This window comes from Pinus tabuliformis, chromosome 5_1 (genome assembly GCF_031772625.1).
Source record: "Pinus tabuliformis cultivar Carrire ecotype Pingquan chromosome 5_1, CPIR1, whole genome shotgun sequence".
NCBI classification, from domain to species: Eukaryota; Viridiplantae; Streptophyta; class Pinopsida; order Pinales; family Pinaceae; genus Pinus; species Pinus tabuliformis.
In genome coordinates, this window is record NC_142305.1 from 156,284,105 (window position 1) to 156,309,053 (window position 24,949).

At 41.2% G+C, this 24,949-nt stretch overlaps 1 protein-coding gene across 1 annotated transcript in view; it reads left to right on the forward strand.

Moving 5' to 3' along the window:
• Window positions 1-24,949, forward strand: part of LOC149163902 (putative apyrase 2) — a 452,574-nt gene that overhangs the window by 206,624 nt on the left and 221,001 nt on the right. The window lies entirely within an intron of this gene.

Here is a 24,949-nt window from a genome sequence, read left to right on the forward strand (position 1 = left end):
CTCTATCAGATTCTTTGCCTCGCACCATCCTGATATAAGTATGGTATAAGTATTTGCATTGGGATGAAATCTTCCCCTCATTCTTTCAAACATCATTTGGGCTTCCTTTGCTAGTGTTTATACCAAATTCCAAATAAACCAAGTAGACTCACTGCTTCCTTTTGGGATTTTTATTCCTCAAACAAGTATTGATTTTTTTATACCAAATTCCAAATAAACCATAAACACTATTAAATTTCTTGAAATGCTACAAGTAATTGGCATCAAAATAATACCCCAAGACATCAAGAATTGAACATTTGGCCTCATAAAAACACCCCAACATTACATCAATAATGGAACAAATCTCAATAATAATAAACTTCCAGTGGGGACTCTAATTTCTATTTGATTATGGTCAAGAAGCTTCAACATTAACTCCAATGGAAATTTGATTAGAAGGATGAATCATTGTCAGCTATGCAATCAAACATCGACATAGATTTAGGAGTTGCTTTTGCACTCCTACTTTGTATAACATTGGTTGCAATATAGTCCCATTGAGCTAGTTTTGTGGTCATTTGTTGTACACGAATAGAATTACCTATCTCACCCCACAGGTGGAAACAAACTATTAAATTTCATATTTCCAACTAATTATTTAGATAAATTGTAATGATATGAAAATTCTATTCACATCCATGCATTTCAATAGTCTAGTCTACAAAGTGGCACCATCATAATAAGGAAACACAGTCATTCCCTCACGATGAAACTACATAGATACATATATAAAACAAAGAAAAAATACTCGTGGCCTTATTAATTGTATCAGATTGTAAAGCAGCCAAAATATATTTTCTAACAGAAGCCTGCGGAAATCTGAAAACAGATGAGCACAGTGAGCTTTAGCATAAGAATTTGAGAAGTAAGGAATAGTTGGAAACTCTCATTCTGTTAGTAAGGCACCACATGTTGTCCTAGAAGTTGTTATTGGCCCAGATTTTAGATTTCGAGATGGACTCTTGAAAACATACACCAGCTATTGTATAATATCCATAAGATAATTGACAAAATATTGTGGTCTTAGTACATGCTTGATCTAGATAAGATGCAAGTTCACTTTTCTCTTGACCATTATTTAGTCATGGAGAACCACCCCTTGAAGAACATGGAGTTCCTTGAGAAATAGTCGAATCTTGAGTGCCTATGGCTACCCAATATTTTGACAATGATTGATCATTGCCTGGTTGACGCCAATTGCCTAGCATAAAAGTAAAGAACATGAAAAAAAAAAATGAGAACCTCTCCAAAAGATGAATGAGTTTTAGCAATAAAGTGGGCATTCAAATTCATTTCATCCATGCCCAATGTGCACAACACATTACTAAACGCACCCAACCCAGATCTTTCATCACATCCATGCCCAACATGCGCCATTAGTAATGCAACTGCATTACCTGGCGTGTTAAAAAAAAATGAAATCTAAGCATGCATATGTTATTATTAAGTCATGTCACTAATTTTGGCATCAACATACAGACACTTCCCTCTATTGAGCGCTGGTTTGACACTACTGTTTAAAAAGAACTTACTCCTCCATCTTCCAAAGCAATGGACATCACTATTGCAGCTTCCATGAACCATGATAATTAATATTTTACTCTCATTGAATTTGGTGATCTGTCTCAACTCATCACTGTGAGAGTGTACTCACAGATGGAAGGGAAATCCTATGGCCATATGACCAATGTTGTTGTGGCTAGTCTAGACAAACAATGAAACTGTCAACAATCTGCAAAAAGTGCTTAACATAAAATGGCATAGTAGACATGTGAGGTTGTTGGGATGAAACCCGCTTGATCTGCATGAACTACCAATAGATGTCTTCTCCCATTGAGTCATCGATTTCCCCCTTTGAGGTGAAATGTTGGGAGGGCTTCCAGTGAAAACTTAGCCTAGGAACATGACAATAGGTTGAGGTGTGGAAGTAACTTTAACGTAACCAAAGAATTTTAAGTGGTCAGCACATTAGGCCTGCAAGCCTAAAGAATGTAATTATTAAGAAACCAAAGATAGATCAGTGGAACCTTTATCTTGGGAAAATAAATTTCAAGACTATTGGAGAGATTAGAAGCAGTTGCCAACCTGCAATATAATTTCTAGGAATTCAGTAGGAGGAACAGAAAAACATGTCTAGATCTGAAAAAATTTCTGATCCCTTTTAACAATAACATTTAAAGAATCATCCCCCTTCTAAAAACACATTTGTTCACCTTTGAGACCCCAACAAAACTCACCATTTTGTGAGTTGGAAGATCTTGTTCCTGACCAAGAAAGACAACTTCCAGTCACATATTGGCATTTAAGTGAAGGGTGTTGTAAGACTGTTACTTGTCTTAAAGATGTTGTTGGAGACAAAATCAAGATATAATGCAGATCCCTTTTAAGACAGGAATTGGTAGAATTATCCCCCTTCTAACAAGGGATTATTTCACCAGTTTGAGACCTTCAAAACTTAACGTGTGATCATGATGAGGTAAAAGATTTTTCCTGACAAGAAAGTTATGCTTCCAGTAACATGGATTGACATTGAAGTGTCATAAGACTGTTACTGCCTCAGCCTTGTTCATTTAGAGGTGTTGTTGGAGACAAAAGCAAGAAATAATTAGAAACTACAAGACAGTGGATGCCAGAAATCTTAACTATGTGTTTCTATGCCTTCACCTAGCCTGCATTTGCATCAATTGACATTACAAAACCAGAAAGCTTGGGAGTTTAGAAATTTTTGTATCATTGCACATATTTCATGAAATGTTGAAGTATGCTTAAGAATGAATAATGCCAAGTAAGTAAGTAAGTAAATTTATTAATGTCCAACTGATGACCACAAAAGTAGGTCAATGGGACTAAAGAAGAGTACAGTCAGCTATGACTACAATGTGGGAGTGCAAGCGCATCTCTGAAAAAAATGCTAAAAAATAACATATAGAGAGAAAGAAACCAATGGTAGTGTTGTCATGACACATATATAAGAGACTGTGGTATAATACAAAATACTTAATAGTCTGTGGCACAATACAAAATAATAATGGCCTGCTAAAATGGAATGAGTGAGATGGTAAGGTCTGGCAATGGAGCTAGAGATGTCAGGGGAAACTTCCAAATATTTGTACTAAAGGTAGCACAAATTTTGGAATATACATTTGATCACTGAAAAAGGTATATAGAAAACCTATGTCAAATGTATTGAAAAATAGATTTGAGAGTTTAATTAAGGATAAGAAATGTCAAAAAGTGCAACTTCAAAACATCCATCTTAAGCCAGGTCAAATTTTTAAATAAGCATTTAATCATTGAAAAAGCTATATGAAAAAGTTAAAAACATATCTAGTTTACTGAAAACCAGATTTTTAATTTCATATTTTGTGGAGATTACCGTAAATTGCAAAGTCAAATTGCCCCCTTCCCCCCAAAGTACTTATAAGCCTTGGCCCTCTAGTGAATGTGTTTTCCTAGAAGTCATTTGGGGTCAATAGGGAAGGAGGGAATTTCTTAATGATGTACTTCATGTTTGGTAAGGATTCTAAAATCCATCTTTCAAAGATCTTAAGCCCCAAATTAATTTGCCAAAATTTGAATTCTACCTCCAACTGTTGGTTAAACTGTTCACCAATGTTATAAAACTTGTCTTCTAAGTTTCCTAAAATTTATCCAGAATATTTTGCCTCATCATGCAACATCTCTCTCATTCTAGAATGTACTCAAACCTTTTCACTAGATGACAATTGGAGAAATTTAAACTTGAATGTGATGATTTTAAGCCACAATCCAGAGGGAATAATAATTTTTTTACCACTCAATTTGTAAGAGTGTTGTAAAATATTTTGCTGTTAATTTTAGGTTAACACGTTCTTTGCTTAGGACAGTTACTTCAATGTTCTTCGTTAGCCTATATATCAATTCAAGTTTACTTCCAGTAGCAATTCATAATCACATTGACAACAACTGAAGAAAAAACATAGACGGTAAATGAACAGAACAAGCCAAGACAATAGAACACAATGATATGGCTCAAGCCAGGGAAAAACCCCAAGATGGGGAAACCCTTGATCAAATCTTCACATTATTATTATCAAGTGTTTAGTAGAGAGAGAGTACAAGAATTCAGAGTCAAAATTGACTTGCCAAAAATGGCCACTGATCCGGATCTTGGGGGGAGGCCCCGAAGATCTGAAAAATTGCCAGAAGAAAAAGAGTAGAATACCCAATAAAGAAAACCACAAAGAGTTTTTTTATTAAAATAGATAATAACTGTAAGGACTACATTGTGGTGGACAATCTGTCATTTTACAAAATGTGACTTGTTACTTATAGTATTTTTCAGTTACAATACCACGGGTCAATTCCATGGGTGAATGAATACTATGGGTGGATGTCACAATACAACGGGTCAATTCCATGGGTGAATGAATACCATGGGTGGATGTCACAATACCACGGGTCAATTCCATGGGTGAATGAATACCATGGGTGGATGTCACAATACCATGGGTCAATTCCATGGGTAAATGAATATCATAGGTGGCTGTCACTTAAAATACCATGGGTGGATGCCACTTACAATACCATGGGTGGATAAATACCATGGGTGGATGTTACTTACAATACCATGGGTAAATTATATGGGTGGATGAATAACATAGGTGGATGAATACCATGGGTTGATGCCATTTTCCATTCGGACCATTCCTCCCTCCTTAAGAAGCAATGGTCCCCATTGCGTGAAGTTCTGTTCTGTGAAGCCTTTGTTGAATATGAAGAGCCACTGAAGAGAAGGGTTTTATGTGGTTAATCTATAACCATGATGAACGAAGATCCGAGGATAGAGATACCCTATAATTCTTGTGACCAACTGTGATACTAACAGTGTGTAGCCTAGCAAATGGACTTCGATGAAGTGTGGGTTTGTGGATGACACATAACCATGATGAATGAAGATCCGAGGATAGACATACCCTGTAATGCTTGTGACCAACTGTGATACTGACAGTGTGCGGCCTAACAAATGGACTTCGATGAAGTGTGGGTTTGTGGATGACCCATAACCATGACAAACGAAGATCTGAGGATAGAGATACCTTGTAATGCTTGTGACCAACTGTGATACTAACAGTGTGTGGCCTAGCAAATGGACTTCGATGACAAGGATTTTGTGTGGTTGACCCATAACCGTGATGTTGGTTGTTGATGAAGTAGCAGGTGCCTACATAGCCTGGGGTGGGAGGGCACGTCTCCAAATAACCCAAGCCGAATGCTGCTATGCTGAAACTGATGAATGTGAAGCAGGTGCTTACTAAAGTGGGGTGGGAGGGCACGTTTCCAATGGGAACCCGCTTCGAATGCTGCTCCAGAATTAAAATGGACATAAATCGGTCAATATAACTCAAAATATTTATTATAACATGTTTTTGGAAGCAGAAGGACCATTTTGCATCTTTCCATGTGTTGGAAATCCTTATTTGGACACTCTAGAATCTCATATTCGTGCTGCAATGTTTCCGTCGTCACAAAAGTTCTAAAAAATAGTTGATTTTAAATCAGCGATATCTCCCACATCCGAACTCTGATTCGACCCATTTTTTTTTCTTTTGAAATTGGGTGATTTTTCAAGAGGAGCTCAGATATACAATCCTTTTTTTTGAAATTCTGCACAAAAACTTCAAAAAATGATAGGAGAGTCGCCATCCACCAGTTGTCATCAAAAAACAAAAATTCTACAACATAGCTGATTTTAAATTAGCAATATCTCCCTCATCGAGATTCTGATTCGGTCGATTTTTTTGTTTGAATTTTGGTATTTTTCACAAGGAATTCAAAAATGTTATTTGTTTTTGTAAATATTGCACCAAATGTTTTAGATCTGATCTGCAAACTCGCCGCCCAAAAAAAATTCCTGCAAAAAAAATGGAAAAAGAAAAATTCTTCCTGCTTGGCTCAAGAAAGTGCTCTGTGGAGGTCGCAACGTGTGCCTGAAGTTTGTTGAATATTGATGCAAAATTTGAAACTGAAATATGCATCAAACCCTCATTCCCATGGAATCATAACCTGTTCTGATACCACTGATTTGGATCTTGGGGGGAGGCCCCCAAGATCTAAAACATTGAAATGGATCTTGGGGGGAAGGCCCCCAAGATCTGAAAAATTGCCAGAAGAAAAAGAGTAGAATGCCCAATAAACAAAACCACAAAGAATTTTTTTATTAAAACAGATAATAACTGTAAGGACTACATTGTGGTGGACAATCTGTCCTTTTACAAAATGTGACTTGTTACTTATAATATTTTTCAGTTACAATACCACGGGTCAATTCCATGGGTGAATGAATACCATGGGTGGATGTCACAATACAACAGGTCAATGCGTGAATGAATACCATGGGTGGATGTCACAATACCACGGGTCAATTCCATGGGTGGCTGTCACTTACAATACCATGGGTGAATGAATACCATGGGTGGATGCCACTTACAATACCATGGGTAAATTACATGGGTGGATGAATACCATGGGTTGATGCCATCTTCCATTCGGATCAGCCACGATATGCAAGGTTGATGACTTATCACTGTAGTAGCTTGACCTGGTTAGGGTTATATTCAGACCACCACTGTCTCACATAGCAGCTCCAAAACACCTCTTCCAAACTCTTTCTTCTCATGTCCAAACATTTTTTGTCCTACACACGGTTATAGGCCTTGGAATACTTCACAGGGCACCCTACATTAGTCTGCTTGCAACAACAAAGATAATCGACCTTCTAGTCAGGAGACAAAATCTTTTGATCATTTTATTGCTACTGAGAGTAACTGCGGCTAGGGAAGAGGAGTCTACCTAGCCCTCTTGGCCCATACAAAAAATCATCCATATGACTGTTACCCACAAAAAAGGGCTGCAACCTCCTTTTTGTAATTGTAGTTTAGAGAGGAGGCCCTAAATTAGGTCTTTCATTAATCAAACACCTCTGCCATAAGATGTAGGTACAACTCTTACCTGTGCCCTTAGGAGAAGGACAAAATCCTCACAAATACTTGTCTCTACATTGCCCAATTGAACAATAAGATTGTGGCTTGCTTGTAGAGGATTCTATGAGGATGCGGCATACTTAATAGAGAGACCTCATATCATAAAAACATACCCATGTAGTTCAGGTCTACCCTTATGCCTGAGTTCAGCCTGGAGTTAACTTAGACCTGCAATGGAAGAAGAGAGATATGCCCAGAACAACCTTGTCTTCTCCTCCAACCAACTTCGTTGCGACAGAGAGGAATTATCACAAGAACGATACAAAATAAATGTGTCTAATGAGGTTGAAGGCCACCTCTGTTTATATAAATTGTAGGGAGGTCAAGAGACACAACCATTGGTCTTATTGAGCCGACATAGATGAGAGGCCGACCTTGATAACATACATGTGATAAAACATAAATTCAAAAACACATTTCTGCTTGTCCAAATTTGATGATCTTTAGGTCGATTTTGGTCCTCACGAGAAGAGGAATTTAATGCAAAAATCATCTACGTCCAATGGGATGTCCAATGTGGAATTTGGCCCTAGTTGCCAATTTTAACGCTCCATCTCAACTAGGGAGAATTCCACCTGCCAATCTATCAATCATCATACCATCCTGTCATCATGAACCATCTCTGCATCTTGTCTCATCTTAGGATCTCATCTCTTCTCTGCTCTGCTGAACACTGATAAGAATGATGAAGAAGAATTCATCGAGTGAGTCACAAGATCTTACTACTCTCTACTGACAAAATTCAATCCAGAGGTAGAGCCTCAACCAGACTTGATCCCAGATCAAGTTGGTGAACAACAATTTAGACATATGGAATGAGGCAGTACACGATGCGTCCAACGATAGTGCTATGGTCCCTATCCACTCTTCCCAACTCATTGGCCAGATGAGAGGAACTTCCCATGTGTCCCGGACTACATGGGTAGTATGATACTGAATCAATACCAGAGAAAGAATATATCACATCTTGCTCACAACCACACGTAGGGAAAGGATGAACCACATCCTCCAGTTACACATTACAACCATTTGTTGATTTGGGGTAGCATCGGATGTGCTCTAGCCACGAACTTTGGTGGAGAGGTTGGGGCACATGAGATTTCCAATACCCAGAAAGGGTTTGGGCAGATTCTAAACAGTTCAGGAGATATTAAAATAATTAATATTTTTAATGGAGTTCCTAAGTCTAAACTTAGGGAAAATAAAATATTAATGTGTATTAATATGAAACTGTCTTAGAATGGTCCAAAATACATGGATCAAGACAGATATAATCTTAGCTGTTGATTAGGGACTTAATCTCGGTCGTTGATATGTCAACAGGAAAAGTATAAGAGGAGGCTTGAGGGTCACTTGGAGAATACACAAGAGTGATCGGTCATTCTATTCTCTAGAGCGGGGTTTGCTAAGAGAGATAGAATTAGTGATCAAGAGTTGCAGCTGATGGGCATTGAGTATAGAGAGACAGAGACGCAGAGATAGTGTCAGGAGAGCAGCGTAGTAGCCGGGGAGTGTGATGCAGAGCCACCCAGGGCTCATGCAGGGCCACGTAGAGGTAGCTAGGAGTTACGCAGAGCCTCTGAGAGGCCAGCGTTGCTGACACAGAGCCTCAGAGAGGCCAGTGTTGCTGACGTAAATGGCCAAAGGGCTGACACAAGGCCTCCTAAGGTTGACGCAGACCCATCCGGGGTGATGCAGGGCCAACACTGGGTAGAGAGGGGCTGACGCAGTCCAGAGAGAGGCTGCCGCTAAGGTTTCTGGGGCAGATTGGTGCTGAGGAGCTGCCGGAAAGATTATCCGGGGTTTCAGGCAAGAGATTTGTCAGAAACTGAGAGGTATTACTGCCAAGGAAATTCTCTGTTGGGTAGGCCAATTTCGGCACCCAGATTATACTCTGATATTGCTTAATAAGAAAACTATCAAATCACTGCACCGGTTTTCCCACATTGGGTTTTTCCGGGGACATTGGTCCAAAAATAATGGTGTCATATGGTGTGATTGTTTCTGTTTCCTTTAGTTGTTGATCTGTAATATGTTAAGCATGCACTAGTGTTTATTTTCAGTATTTACATTGTAAATAACTTGTTAAGTAAAATAACAAGTAGGTAGGAATAAATCAGATAAAGTGCATGGAGGGTTTCTAACTAAGTAGACTTAGAAACTTCAACATGGTATCAGAGCGTGATTGCAGATCATAGGAGGACTAAGGACATCAGCCGAGTGGACCAATAGCAGCAGAAAACAACTGTCCTGAGGTGACAGAAGCTATTTCTAACAAAGCAACAACAAGGAAGGGTGACGCAGTGCCTGTGTCATTAAGGGTGAGCCGGGAAGATGCAGCGCAGAGGCTAAGGAAGACAAAGGGAGCCTCATGCAGAGCCACGAAGAAGCTGGGAGGGCTGACGCAGTTGGCTGAGGAGGCCGGGTTGCTGGTGCCGGGATTGCACAGAGCTTAGGAGCTTTCACCTTCAGGTTGATGGGGTTTATAAGGCTGTGGGAATATTGCAGAGTGGAGCTGGTGAGGTACTGTAGTTAGAACAGTACCTGACAGAGCAAGGCCGAGAGGAGGGAGTTGCTGCCGAGGGTTTCTAGCCAAGGAATGCGGACCAGTGGTGCAGTTGCACAAGACAATCAGGAGTAGGGGGCATCTCGACAGTGGTAGAAGGATTTCCAGGAGGGAAATCGGGACTCAGAGGGAGTCCAGAAGAGAACTTCCAGACAGGAAGTAGAGACTCGAAGGAGTCAAACAAAGAACTTCCAGGAGGGAAGTAGAAGAGCATCATGGCACTACATGGAGTAAGAGACCAGGATAGACTAGACAGAGTGTCGAACTTCGCAGTCTGGAAGGCCAAAATCTTATCCACACATAATAGAAATCGTGTCAAGAATTTTGCCTTGAAAGTAATAGCTATCCCAGTCGACCCCAATGGTAACGACAAGTATGAGGAGGCAATGGTGAGGTCCAAGAGCAGCATCCTTGATGGGGTCATGGATAATGTAGTACCACACATTGCTGAGAAGGAAACGACATATGAGATGTGGGAGGCTCTCAAGAAATTGTACCAGCATACTTCTGTGCAGAGAAGAATGCTACTTGAGAATTAGTTGAGGTTGTATCAGATGAAGAAGGGAGAGTCGATTGACACCTTCCTCGAAGGACTGAATGAGATCCGAGATCAGTTGACTGTTATAGAAGCCACGCCGGATCAGGAATTGATGGTGAGGATGGCCCTGAATGCAGTCTCAGAAGACTGGGAGGTATTTGTCCAGAGTATACTAGGCAGAGGGACACTTCCACCTTGGGATGAGATGTGGGCTGCTCTTCGCCAAGAAGAGATCAGACGGTAGTCAAAGACGGGTAGCAGCAGCAAGGGGATCAAAGTCAAGCAGGAGGAGGAAGATGTTGCTCTAGCATCTGAGGGAAAGCAGGAAAAGCGGAAGAAGAAGGATCTCTCCAAGATCAAGTGCTTCCACTATGGGGAGCTAGGTCATTATGCGACCTATTGTCCAAGGAAGAAGAGTAAGGGAGAGTCTTCCGAGACTAAGGCAATGCCAACAATTGTAGAGAAGGAAGTATTGACAGACGATGACTGTGCCATGAGTGCACACGCACCACTTGAGCAGAAGTGGAGAGACATCGAGTTGTAGTCAAGCAGACTACAGGCAATGAGGGGCAGGATCCTCAAGGTACCCAACCTCTTGGATTAAACCTTGCTACGGGAGCCTTGAAGAGGAGTAGCAGGACTAGATGAGTCGGGTAGAGACAGATGCGGATGAAGTGATAAAGAGAGCTACAATCCAGGAGTCCCTTGTTTATTTGGGTAGCATCAAATGTGCTATTGCCACGAAATTTGGTGGAAAGGTTGGGGCACATGAGATCTCCAATACCCAGAAAGGGTTTGGGTAGATTCTAAACAGATCAGGAGATATTAAAATAATTAATATTTTAATGGAGTCCCTAAGTCTAAACTTAGGGAAAATAAAATATTAATGTGTATTAATATGAATCTGTGTTAGAATGGTCCAAAAGACATGGATCAAGCCAGATCTAATCTTAGTCGTTGATTAGGGACTTAATCTTGGCCGTTGAGATGTCAACAGGAAAAGTATAAGAAGAGGCTTGAGGGTCACTTGGAGAAGACACTAGAGTGATCAGTCATTCTATTCTCTAGAGTGGGGTTTGCTAAGAGAGATAGAATCAGTGATCGGGAGAGCAGCTGAGGGGCATTGAGTACAGAGAGACAGAGAGGCAGAGATAGTGCTGGGATAGCAGTAGAGCAGCCAGAGAGAGAGACGCAGGAGCAGCCAGTGCTCACGCAGGGCCATGCAGAGGCAGCTAAGTGCTGCGTAGAGCACCAGAGGGGCCAGCGTAGTTGACGCAGAGGCTCAGAGAGCTGATGCAGGGCCTCCTGGGGCTGACGCAGTGCCAGTGCTGGGCTAGGAGAGGTTGACGCAGTCCAGATTGGGCAGACGTTGGGGTTTTTGGGGCAGATTGGTGCGAGTAGCTGCCGGAAGGAGTATCTGGGGTTTCTGCCAGTAGATTTGTTAGAAACCGAGAGGTATTACTGCTAAGGAAATTCTCTGTTGGGTAGGCCAGTTTCGACACCCAGATTGTACTCTGATATTGCTTAATAAGAAAACCCTCAGAGAGTTGCACCGGTTTTCCGACATTGGGTTTTTTCCGGGGTCATTAGTCCAAAAATAATGGTGTCATATGGTGTGTTTGTTCTTGTTTCTTTTAGTTGCCGATCTGTAATATGTTGAGCATGCACTAGTGTTTATTTTCAGTATTTACATTGTAAATAACTTGTTAAGGAAAATAACAAGTAGGTAGGAATAAATCAGATAAAGTGCATGGAGGGTTTCTAACTAAGTAAACTTAGAAACTTCAACATGGTATCAGAGCGTGATTGAAGATCACAAGAGGACTAAAAGACATCAGCCAAGCGGAGCAATAGTAGTAGAAAACAGCTGTCCCGAAGTGACAAAAGCTATTTTTAGCAACGTAGAAGCTAAGTAGTGTGACACAGAGCCAACCAGTGCCATGTAGAGGAAGCCGGGAGCTGCGTAGAACCCCAGAAAGGCCAGCGTTGCTAACGCAGAGGGCCAGAGGGCTGACGCAGGGCATTCCAGGGCTGACTCAGACCCATCTGGGGTGATGCAGAGCCAGCGTGAGGCAGAGAGGGGTTGACGCAGTTCACAGAGAGGCAGTTGTTGGGGTCTAGAAGGCTGCAGGAATATTGCAGAGTGGAGTTGGTGAGGTACTGTAGTCAGAACAATACCTGACAGAGCAGGGCCATAAGAGTTGTTGCCGAGGGTTTCTAGCCAAGGAACCCGGATCAGCAGTGCAGCTGCACGAGTCGATCAGAGTAGGGGGCATCTTGACAAGTGGCAGAAGGATTTCCAGGAGGAAAATCAGGACTCAGAGGGAGTCTAGAAGAGAACTTCTAGATGGGAAGTAGAGATTCAGAGGAGTCGAACAGAGAACTTCCAAGAGAGAAGTAGAGGAGCATCATGGCACTACACGGGGTAGGAGACCAGGATAGACTAGACAGAGCATCGAACTTCGCAGTCTGGAAGGCCAGAATCTTATCAGTGCTTGATAGGAATTGTGCCAAGAACTTCACCTTGAAGGTAATAGCTGTCCCAATCGACCCCAATGATAATGACAGGTACGAAGAGGTGATGGCGAGGGCCAAGTGCATTATCCTTGACGAGGTCAAGGATCATGTGGTATCACATATAGCCGAGAAGGAAACAACATTTGAGAAGTGGGAGGCTATCAAGAAGCTGTATCAGCATACTTCTATGTAGAGAAGAATGTTTCTCGAGAAGCAGATGAGGTCATATCAGATGAAGAAGGGTCAATCGATTGACACCTTCCTCGGAGGATTGAATGAGATCCGAGACTAGTTGACTGCAATAGGAGCGACACCGGATCAGGAACTTATGGTGAGGAAAACCTTGAATATTGTCTCAGAAGATTGGGAAGTATTTGTCCAGAGTATCCTGGGCAGAGGGACTCTCCCACCTTGGGACGAGATGTGGGCAGCTCTTCGCCAGGAAGAGATCAGACGACAGTCGAAGACAGGTAGCAACAACAAAGGGATCAAGGTCAAGCAGGAGGAGGAGGATGTGGCCCTAGCATCTGAGGGAAAGCAGGAAAAGCAGAAGAAGAAAGATCTCTCCAAGATCAAGTGCTTCCACTATGGGGAGCTGGGTCATTATGCGACCCAGTGTCCAAGGAAGAAGAGTAAGGGAGAGTCTTCCGAGACTAAGGCAGCGCCAGCACAGGCAGAGAAGGAAGTTTTGACAGACGATGACTGTGCCATGAGTGCACACACACCACTTGAGTGGAAGTGGGGAGACATCGAGCTATAGTCAGATGGACTATAGGCAATGAGGGGCAGGATCCTCGAGGTTCCCAGCCTCTTGGATTAGACCTTGCTACAGGAGCCCCGACGAGGAGTAGCAGGACTGGCTGATGTGGGTAGAGATGGATGCGGATGGAGCGGCAGAGAGAGCTACAGTGCAAGAGTCTCGGGACATCGCAGAGCTAGTAGGCTGCGGCAGTGCGAGAGGCGCAGGAGTGTTGCACTAGTGCAGGAAGGTACAAAGAGGTGTGCAACGGTGCGAGATGTAGGGAGTTGTATCAGCAGCGTAGAGGTCAGAGATAGGGAGCCCTTGTCAGCTGCAGAGGGAACTTTAGCATCAGTGAGTGTCTCTAGCCCAACAGGAAGGTCAGTTGGGAGATTAGTTACTTACTTCTCAGTAACTGAGTTGCAGTGCAACAATGGGCAGCACGATGCAGCTTGATGAGAGGAGGTGCAATGCGGATGCAGTGCTGGGAGAAAGGACCAGCAGCAGCACGGATGCAGAGGGAGCTGTCGTACAAATGCAACAGTGGCAGTGGCAGAACCATGGGCAGCAGTACAAGATGCAACAGTGCAGAGGATGTTGGGTAGGAAGGCCTAGCATCAACACAGGTACCGATGCCGGATGATCAGAGTAATACTCAGTGAGGAGTATTGCTAGAGCACAGTTCTTGCTAAGAGGGAGTGTTGATTTGGGGTAGCATCGGATGTGCTCTAGCCGCGAAATTTGGTGGAGAGGTTGGGGCACATGAGATCTCCAATACCCAGATAGGGTTTGGGCAGATTCTAAACAGATCAGAATATATTAAAATAATTAATATTTTTAATTGAGTCCCTAAGTCTAAACTTAGGGAAAATAAAATATTAATGTGTATTAATATGAATCTGTGTTAGAATGGTCCAAAAGCCATGGATCAAGCCAGATCTAATCTTAGCCATTGATTAGGGACTTAATCTCGACCATTGAGATGTCAATAGGAAAAGTATAAGAGGAGGCTTGGGGTCACTTGGAGAAGACACCAGAGTGATTAGTCATTCTATTCTCTAGAGCAAGGTTTGCTAAGAGAGATAGAATTAGTGATCGGGAGAGTAGCTGAGGGGAATTGAGTACAGAGAGACAGAGAGGCAGAGATAGTGCCGGGATAGCAGTAGAGCATCCAAAGAGAGAGATGCAGGAGCAGCTAGTGCTCACGCAGGGCCACGCAGAGGCAGCTAAGTGCTACGCAGAGCACCAGAGGGGCCAGCGTCGCTGACGCAAAGGCTCAGAGAGCTGATGCAGGGCTTCCTGGGGCTGACGCAGGCCAAGATAGGCTGACGCAGTGCTAGCGCTGGGCTAGGAGAAGCTAACGTAGTCCAAATTGGGCAGACGCTGGGGTTTCTGGGGCAGATTGGTGCTGAGTAGCTGCCGGAAGGAGTATTCGGGGTTTCTGCCAGTAGATTTGTCAAAAACCAAGAGGTATTATTGCTAAGGAAATTCTCTGTTGGGTAGGCCAATTTCGGCATCCACATTGTACTCTGATATTGCTTAATAAGAAAACCCTCAGATAGTTGCACCGGTTTTCTCACGTTGGGTTTTTCTGGGGACATTAGTCCAAAAATAATGGTGTCATATGGTGTTTTGGTTCTTGTTTCTTTTAGTCTCTGATCTGTAATATGTTGAGCATGCACTAGTGTTTATTTTCAGTATTTACATTGTAAATAACTTGTTAAGGAAAATAACAAGTAGGTAGGAATAAATCAAATAAAGTGCATGGAGGGTTTCTAACTAACTTAGAAACTTCAACATCCTGAGACAGTGCGAGGCTAGCAGGCTGCAACAACGCGAGAGACACGAGTGTTGCACCAGTGCAAGATGGCACAAAGAGGTGTGCAATAGTGCGAGATGCAGGGAGTTGTTGCAGCAACGCAAAGGTTAGAGAGGGAGCACTTGTTAGCGGTAGAGGGAGCTTCAGCATCCGGAGCGTCTCTAGCCCAACAGAGAGGTCAGGGTTGGGAGATCAATTACTTACTTCTCAGTAACTGAGTTGCAGTGCAACAGTGGGCAGGACGATGCAGCATGATGAGGGGAGATGCAGTGCGGATGCAGTGCTGGGAGAAAGGACCAGCAGTAGCACAGATGCAGAGAGAACTGTCATACAGATGCAGCAATGGCAGTGGTAGAACCATGGGCAGCAATACAGGATACAACAGTGCAGAGGATGGTGGGCAGCAGGCCTAGCATCAGCACAGGGACCGATGCCGGATGATCAGAGTAATACTTAGTGAGGAGTATTGCTAGAGCACAGTCCTTGCTAAGAGGGAGTGTTGATTTGGGGTAGCATCGGATGTGCTCTAGCCACGAAATTTGGTGGAGATGTTGGGGCACATGAGATCTCCAATACCCAGAAAGGGTTTGAACAGATTCTAAACAGTTCATGAGATATTAAAATAATTAATATTTTTAATGGAGTCCCTAAGTCTAAACTTAGGGAAAATAAAATATTAATGTGTATTAATATGAAACTGTGTTAGAATGGTCCAAAAGACATGGATCAAGCCAGAGCTAATCTTAGCCATTGATTAGGGACTTAATCTCGGCCGCTGATATGTCAACAAGAAAAGTATAAGAGGAGGCTTGAGGGTCACTTGGAGAATACACAAGAGTGATCAGTCATTCTATTTTCTAGAGAGGGGTTTGCTAAGAGAGATAGAATTAGTGATCGGGAGTTGCAACTAAGGGGCATTGAGTATAGAGAGACAGAGAAGCAAAGATAGTGCCGGGAGAGTAGCGTAGTAGCTAGGGAGTGTGATGCAGAGCTAGCCAGGGCTCACGCAGAGGCAGCTGAGAGCTGCACAGAGCCTCAAAGAGGCCAGCGTTGCTGACGGAGGGCCTCCTAAGGCTGACGTAGACCCATCCAGGGTGACACAGGGCCAGCGCTGGGCAGAAAGGGGCTGACACAGTCTAGAGTGAGGCTAGCGCTGAGGTTTCTGGGGCAGATTGGTGTTGAGGAGTTGCCAGAAGGATTATCCGGGGTTTTAGCCAAGAGATTTGTTAGAAACTGAGAGGTATTACTACCAAGGAAATTCTCTGTTGGGTAGGCTAGTTTCGACACCCATATTGTACCCGGATAATGCTTAATAAGAAAACCCTTAGATAGTTGCACTGACTTTCCCACATTGGGTTTTTCCGGGGACATTGGTGCAAAAATAATGGTGTCATATGGTGTGATTGTTTCTGTTTCCTTTAGTTGTTGATCTGTAATATGTTGAGCATGCACTAGTGTTTATTTTCAGTATTTACATTGTATATAACTTGTTAAGTAAAATAACAAGTAGGTAGGAATAAATCAAATAAAGTGCATGGAGAGTTTCTAACTAAGTAGACTTAGAAACTTCAACACCAGTGTAGTCAAAGGATGAATCACATCCCACACGTATGCAAATCACTGAGAGTAGGAAAAGGATGAACCACATCCTACAAACATAAGTCACAATCATATCTAGGGAAAGGATAAAACACATCCTACAAACACAAGTCACAATCACATATAGGGAAAGGATAAATCACATCCTACAAACACAACTCACAACAATCAAATGTAGGAAGGATCTTACACGTGGGGAAAGGATGAACCATGTCCCATTGACATGTCAACCACCAATCGTAGGGAATGAGCATCCTACATGTGAGAAAAGGATGAACCACATCCCACTAACATGTAAACATATGCCTATATGCATCTCTTATCGGGGCATCCGCAGGACAAGGTGAACCACTCCTCCTGCTCATATGTCATAGGAGAAGGTGAACCACTCATCCTATGTATATGCCATCAAGTGTAGGGGAAGGTGAACCAATCACCCTACATACATGTGTCCGCAATCGTAGGGGAAGGTCAGCCACTCACCCAACACACATATCAACCATAATGGTGTATCACAGGGGAAGGTGAACCACTCACCCTGTACACAACGCACCAATAGAGGAAAGTAAACCATTCACCCTATGGTCGCTCATAGCTCAATAAATACCCCACGCCCCCAGGAGCACCCAGAGCTCAATATTCAACCAAGAATCCCTTCATATAGGGAATATGGACACACTGCTTTCTGAAAGATCAAGATTAGATTTTGACGATGATATTGATAATCGAATCGTCAATGAGAGCCTCATAGCTCTACCCGTAGCATATAGACGAATACAAATCTTTCTATAGACATATTGATTTACAACAAAGATCGTAGAAGCACTTAGCAATCCTCTGCTTGTAGCATATCTTGATGAAGAAAATATTTGACTGATCTTACTCCTTCTTACTAGTCTTTTAGAGCTCAATGTACAGTCAGGACCCTCAGAGTAGGGTCTGTCCATGACTCCCAGTCTCTTTCTGAAGGAAAATAAAATTTCCAAGAAGCTTTGTGAAGATGATGATAACATGTACATCCATCTTGAAATGATGGAGCTTGATTGCTCCTAGTAGTACCATATCCCAAATAAAGTGGTACTGGAGGCCAAAATGCTCGGAGTGGTCATGGAACATGGGGTTCTTAAAAAGGAATGAACCTCATTCTAAAATATACAACGAAGGTGTGCTCAAAGGGCTCAGTGAAGAGATTCTTCAACTGGCTTCTCAATAAGCCATGCTTACTGCTTTATACATCTAGTCTCAATGGAGCTCCCAAACTTCAGTCTTTGATTCATCCATGAAATAAGGTGGATTATAGCACCTTACTATTCACCATACTGCCACTCAACAATTTTTGTTAGTGTACCTCAGACTTCCCACAAGATGTTTGAATCTGGATCGACAACTTTTCCATTTTATTAGACCCTTAAGCTAAGGAAGAAATCAACTCCCTCTGAATCATAGCTCTCTAAATATTAGGAAATAAACCTTGCCCGTCGAGTCATCTACAATCAGCTAGTAGTCCTTATGACCTTTGACATGGACAACCTTCTTGAAATGATCACAAGGCATGAGGAGTTATCAATCCATTCGACCATTTTTGTATGAAGAGCAAATTTACCAGTTTCCTGAATTATTTCTAATCCATTTGAACCCCCTGGAGGAGATTTCGATGATATGGTCGGAAAGGCTGGAGGAATTCTGTCATCAACCACTGCTCAGGTTCACCCACATCAGCATAGAGAAAGGACAAGAGCACTACAACCATATCTTTTTCTGGGTTAAGCCTATCAAGGAGATAAAAATAGTGGTGATGGCTCATACAATGGCTGTTGAAGCCACATCGTCAGTAGATTTTCTTTGCATTCCTCAGAAACTCGGATAGAGATTTACTCACCAGATGGTAGAGATCTTTGCCGTCACATATGTTTCTGTACTTCATGATCAAAGACCTGAAATGGGACGCCAAGATCTTGTAACTGTTCTTCAAGAATGAAGACCCCTAAGGTGCTTCACCCCTTATCCAAGATGTCAAAGTCGAAGGTACTGCAGTAGCACGTGCATATACGAACTATCAATCCAACAAAGTTCTAGATGATTGATAGAACATATTGATTCATGGAGATTGATGCACATAATTCAATCATAGTAGAACTTAGATATGCCAGGCAATATTTCTGTTGATACTATGAAAATACTGAGGCGTCAAGCTGGTTTACTTCCAATAGTACCATCCAGGTCATGGATACTATTATTATTAGGAAATGCCTTGCATTTGCAACTTTGATTTTTCTCTGGACAACTTGAAGTGACAAACTAGAGATTTTCTTCAGAGCTTGGAATATATTCAACTGACAACTGGTTAATTTTATGATGATACCAACAAACATTCCTAACGATGATGATATGGTTATGAGACAGTTTTGACTTGCAGACATTGATTCACACATCTCTGTTTAACAAGAAATAGCACGACCTAAATGCCGAAGTTATAATTTAAAGTATGTCGTCCACTGTCCAACATGTTCACCATTGGTGACAGTATACTCAGGATTATTTGAACATCAATATAATTTTGATCTCTTCTATACTCAAGAATAATAAATGAAGAGTTGCATATAAATGTACTGATAGGTTGCTGCAATGATCATCATTAGGCTACCCAAACGATGCTGGAAGAGAATATTTGAATCGGACTTCCAGATTCTATGCGAAGTTCATCTCTTCTCTTACGGTCATAACCCAGGGAGCTTCAATCACATTATAACACAATGAAACACACTTGTACTAATGTTTGTCCTTGTTTGCAAGAGATTCATGCTCAGGATTGTGACATAGGAGGGTTCAAACAAAAGGAATATATCAATGGTCGCTGCAACTTGAGTAACCGGATTGTCACAAGACTTTAGGCTTATTGTGACACAGCCTTGATGTGACCACAATAATCTTAGGACCAAAAATCCATTCTTCAACCACGGACTTTTACTTCAAACACATACCTTGTGATGCATACTTCAGCTAGATCAAATTCCCAACAATGAATAACCAAGGATCCAGGCCCTACTGTTATAAGGAGTCTGAAGATTCACGTTTTCTCTAAATCCTTTACGACTTTGACTGCTACAGAAGTCTGTCTTGATGAAGGGCTAATCCACATCATAATTCAAAGATTCAATGATTTGTAATAACCTTGTTCTGGTGCCAAAAATATTCAGAGATCTGAAATGGATCCGAGCCTCAAGATTAGGTTCTTAAAATACGCTGAAAGTTTATGGATCCCTGCAATAAAAACGAATCCCTTTATCTTGAAATAATTCAGAATTCTTGCTCTTATGCTAGACTCAAAAATAGCTAATGAATGCCCTTCTCTTTACTTCATGATTCCACTTCAGATTTGATGATAGAAATAGGGAGTTCATAACTTGAAGACGACAAAGTTAAAGGATCTCATATTGAGCAAGGGTTATGACTTAAGATGATTGCAGTTTTCACCTTCGGATTTCCAGATGAAGAAGATCATGGAGAGTTTTACAAAGGATTGCTCTTTCTATCAATTGGGCTTGTTCTCACTTGATCTTTGATTCCATGTTAATTTTAGGTTAACATGTTCTTTGCTTGGGACAATTACTTCAATGTTCCTCATTAGCCCATATATCAATTCAAGTTTACTTCGATTAGTAATTCATAATCACATTGACAACAACTGAAGAAAGAACATAGACGGTAAATGATGAGAACAAGCCAAGCCAATATAGCAAAATGATATGGCTCAAGCTAGGGAAAAACCCCAAGATGGGGAAAACCCTTGATCAAATCTTCATATTATTCTTATTAAGTGTCAACAAAGAGAGTACAAGAATTCAGAGTCAATTGACTTGCCAAAAATGGCCACGATATGCAAGGCGGATGACTTACTATTGTAGTAGCTTGACCTGCTTAGGGTTATATTCAAACCACCACTATCTCACATAGTAGCTCCAAAATGCCTCCTATCAACTGCTCCAATCTCCTTGTTCTCATGTCCAAAACTTTTTTGTCCTACACATGGTTATAGGCCTTGGAATAATTCATAGGGAACCCTACATCAGTCTTCTTGCAACAACAAAGAAAATAAACCTTCTAGTCAGGAGACAAACAATTCTGATCATTGCACTGCTACTGAGAGTAACTATGGCTAGGGTAGAGGAGTCTACCTAGCCCTCTCGGCCCATACAAACAATCCTCCATATGACTGTTACCCACAACAAAGGGTTGCAACCTCCTTTTTGTAACTACGGCCTAGAGAGGAGGCCTTGAATTAGGCCTTTCATTAATCAAAAAGCTCTGCCAGAAGATGTAGGTACAACTCCTACCTGCGACCTTAGGACAAGCACAAAACCATCACAAATACTTGCCTCTACACTGCCCAATTGATCAATAAGATTGCATGCTTGAAGAGGATTCTATGAGGTTGCAACATAATTAATAGAGAGACCTCATATCATTAAAACATACCCATGCAGTTCAGGTCTACCCTTATGCCTACGTTCAACCTGGAGATAACTCAGACCTGCGATGGAAGAAGAGAGATATGCCATAAAGAACCCTATCTTCTCCTCCAACCAATTTCGCTGCCACAAAGACGGATTATCACAAGAACAATACACAAGAAATGTGTGTAATGAGATTGAGGACCACCTCTATTTATACAAATCGTAGGGAGGTCAAGAGACCCAACCATTGGGCTTAATGAGATGATATAGATGAGAGGCCAACCTTGATAATGTACATGTGAGAAAACATAAATTCAAAAACACATTTCTGCTTGTCTAAATTTGATGATCTTTAGGTCGATTTTGGTCCTCTCAAGAAGAGGAATTTAATGCAAAAATCATCTCCATCCAATGGGATGTCTAAAGTGGAATTTGGCCCTAGTTGCCAATTTTAACATTTGCCCTTATTCTTAATTTTCTGAGGAAAGTTATGAAGCACCATCTTGATATGAAGTTCCTTTCTGGAATCATTTACTATTTTTCTATCTATTTCTTGGAATAATTTCCCAAGTCCATGTTGTTGTGCAACTTGCAAGTTAAATACAAGTCGTGAGACAAACAAGTCAAAATGACTCAGAGGCAAGTCATACTTGCATTGAGCAAATTTGACTCAGTTCAAATGAGTTTGACTCAATGCATGTATGGCTCACGAACCTGCTTAAAATAACCAAAAACTAAATCATTTTGTCTAGAAGATTTGTGAAGTTTTGCCCAAGTCTCTTCAACCTCTTAACTCTTCTGCCTTGCTAAGCTCTTCCCTGAGCAAAGTCTGGTAACACTGCTGCATACATAAGGGATTATGCACCATTTAGAGGGTGCTTCAAATGGTGAAATGTTTCCGTAAAAGAGAAACCAGAAAAGTCACCAAAATATTATGGGTGTTACTGAGAATTATTGGACTTTCTATTTTCCTATGATTTACTTTCTATTAAGGTTGTGTTATTGCAACAAGAGGAACATTCCACAATGCATATGAGGGAGGAGGGGAGGAGACCATCAATTCTTTGTAGTGTGTGTTCCCTTGTCTGTATTGCTTAAAAAAATAAATAAATAAAACAGTGATAGACATAAACACATGACTGATATTATTGCAACCTAAATTAATGAGATCTTGAATTTCATTTAGATATGAATTATATTCATTACAAATGAAGGGAAAGAACTAAAATTTTGAAATCTTAGTTCCATAAAACAATCAATGCAGAGAAGAACATGAGGTTTGGGTGGAGTGTTGAACTGAGATTTATCTGAAGAAAAGTGAAGCTCCTTCTGTTACAACCAATTTTTCCAACATGCAACTATACCTTGCAGAGTCTTCACTGTTGTGAAGCTTTATTAACGATATTTGAATCATTCTGCAAATTCTTTATGGTAGGTTGATAAAATTTATGGTTTTGCAAGAATTACAAAACAAATCCCACTGGTAGTGATTCTCTTGAGTCAAAAACAAACTTCCATATACCTGATACTAAAGCTCCAAGAGCTCTAGGCCCATGGACTTCATTTGTAGGATCAAAAGTTCCCTGTGATAGGGATTTGAGTTGACAGTTAACAACAGAGGGCTTGGCAATGTAGCAACTTGAGGAATTTGATAGCACTTGGCGCATAACAGATCCAGGGTTAAGATGAATTTGTGTTAATATAGAGCCGTACTCAAATATCAATCTTGTTGGGAGGTAGATTAATAAAGAAAATAGTGGGAAGCTCTTACACAACCCATAATTTGGTGGTAGCAATAGGAAGAAAATTTGACTTATCTTGACTTAGTGTGGTAGTTAAATTATGAATTTGAATTTGTTCTCTTTTTGCCCCTTTAAAAAAAGATATTCATCACAAACTGTTGTTCTGGACTTGTGTATATCACTAATTTATTTCCTTTTAAAATCTCAAATAATGAAACAAGCAACCACCTATGATCACAATCTCAACAAAAGACCTCAAAATGAGATTAGACATAGTTAATTATGCTATTTTAGGCCAAAGAAATTTTAGATGCATCATCAGCCAGGGGTTCCCATGTGAGCTATTGTTGCAGTAAGATTCATGCAACAACAAAGGAAACATAGTTTATTCCTATCATAAATAACTTTATGCGTGTTAAGACTTTGTTCAATATAACCCATAATGGTTATTAACTAAGAAAATAATTGCAGTTGAAACACGTAGGTACTCTAACATGAATGACACTGGGTAGCTACAACTAAAGAGAAATGAACACCATCCCTGGCCTATTCACTTACATTTATGTATTGTTCCTTAAACTGGCAGTGTTCTGCAGGTTGATCCCCTGCATTTGAAATCCTAGACTTCACATGGTCTACATGACAAGATCACCTTGGAGTTCACATCGTTGTATACTATACCCATTTATAAATTTCTGAGGCTGACTAAGCCTTGGGACCTCTTTAAAACATTGCTTGTTGATTGTTGGGTTGCATGAATGACACTGGGTAGCTACAACTAAAGAGAAATGAACACCATCCCTGGCCTATTCACTTACATTTATGTATTGTTCTTGAAACTGGCAATGTTTTGTAGGTTGATCCCCTGCATTTGAAATCCTAGACTTCACATGGTCTGCATGACAAGATCGCCTTGGAGTTCACATAGCTGTATATTATACCCATTTATAACTTTTTGAGGCCGACTAAGCCTTGGGACGTCTTTAAAGCATTGCTTATTGATTGTTGGGTTGCATGCTTGGGAACCTTGGAGGCTGCTTGTCAATTTCCATCCTCCGATAAATTGGAGGTTGTGACAAATTGTGATTATTCACATGGATGTTCACTCTTGTAGCGCCTGGCTTGCCTAATTCTATTCAAAGTTCATTGGTTGAACAACAACTTTCACTTCCTAGGACGCTGATTCCTGTGAAGATATATCTGAGGCATTACCTCCATGAGAAAGTTGTTGTTGTTGTGAGTAACTTTCCTGTCCATTAGTAGACTGAGCTTGATTTTGAAAGGCAACTTGCTGAGAAACACCTAGGAGTACCTGGCCAGATTGCTTGCTAGAAAATTTTGGCTTCATCAATTCTGCTTGGAAGCCTTGTTACTGCCCACATAGTGCCGATTGATTATCCCCTCCTTGAGACATCTCGTCTTGATTAGTTTGTTGTGGTATCCCAAATATTTCATGAGCATTTTGGGAACTGCCCCACAGGTGCTTATCATAGCCATATTCCTGTTATTCTCCATGTTCCTAGCGTGCGATAGCTGTCCTTGGCTAACGAAACTCTGGCACTGGCTAGGGGAAGAACTCTTAAATGCATGTCGAGAACTTTGAGCACTTGGCGTGGTATTTCCAGCCCACTCGTTGGTAGGAATCAAAATATCGTTATGCTGACAACCCACTCCAGCGCACTTGTCATTAATAATGTCTTGGTTACACATATTGTATATGGGTTCTTACTAGTGTTACCAAGGCATTTTTAACGGTCCTGTTTGCAATAACACTCTACTCGAATTTGAGTTAGATAATACTGACACTTTGCTAATTATTTGTAGCACCAAATTAAGAAATAAGACGAGAAAATCTTAAAACAGAAACCCCACACTACAATAGCATAGCAGGCTTATAACACAAACCCTGCA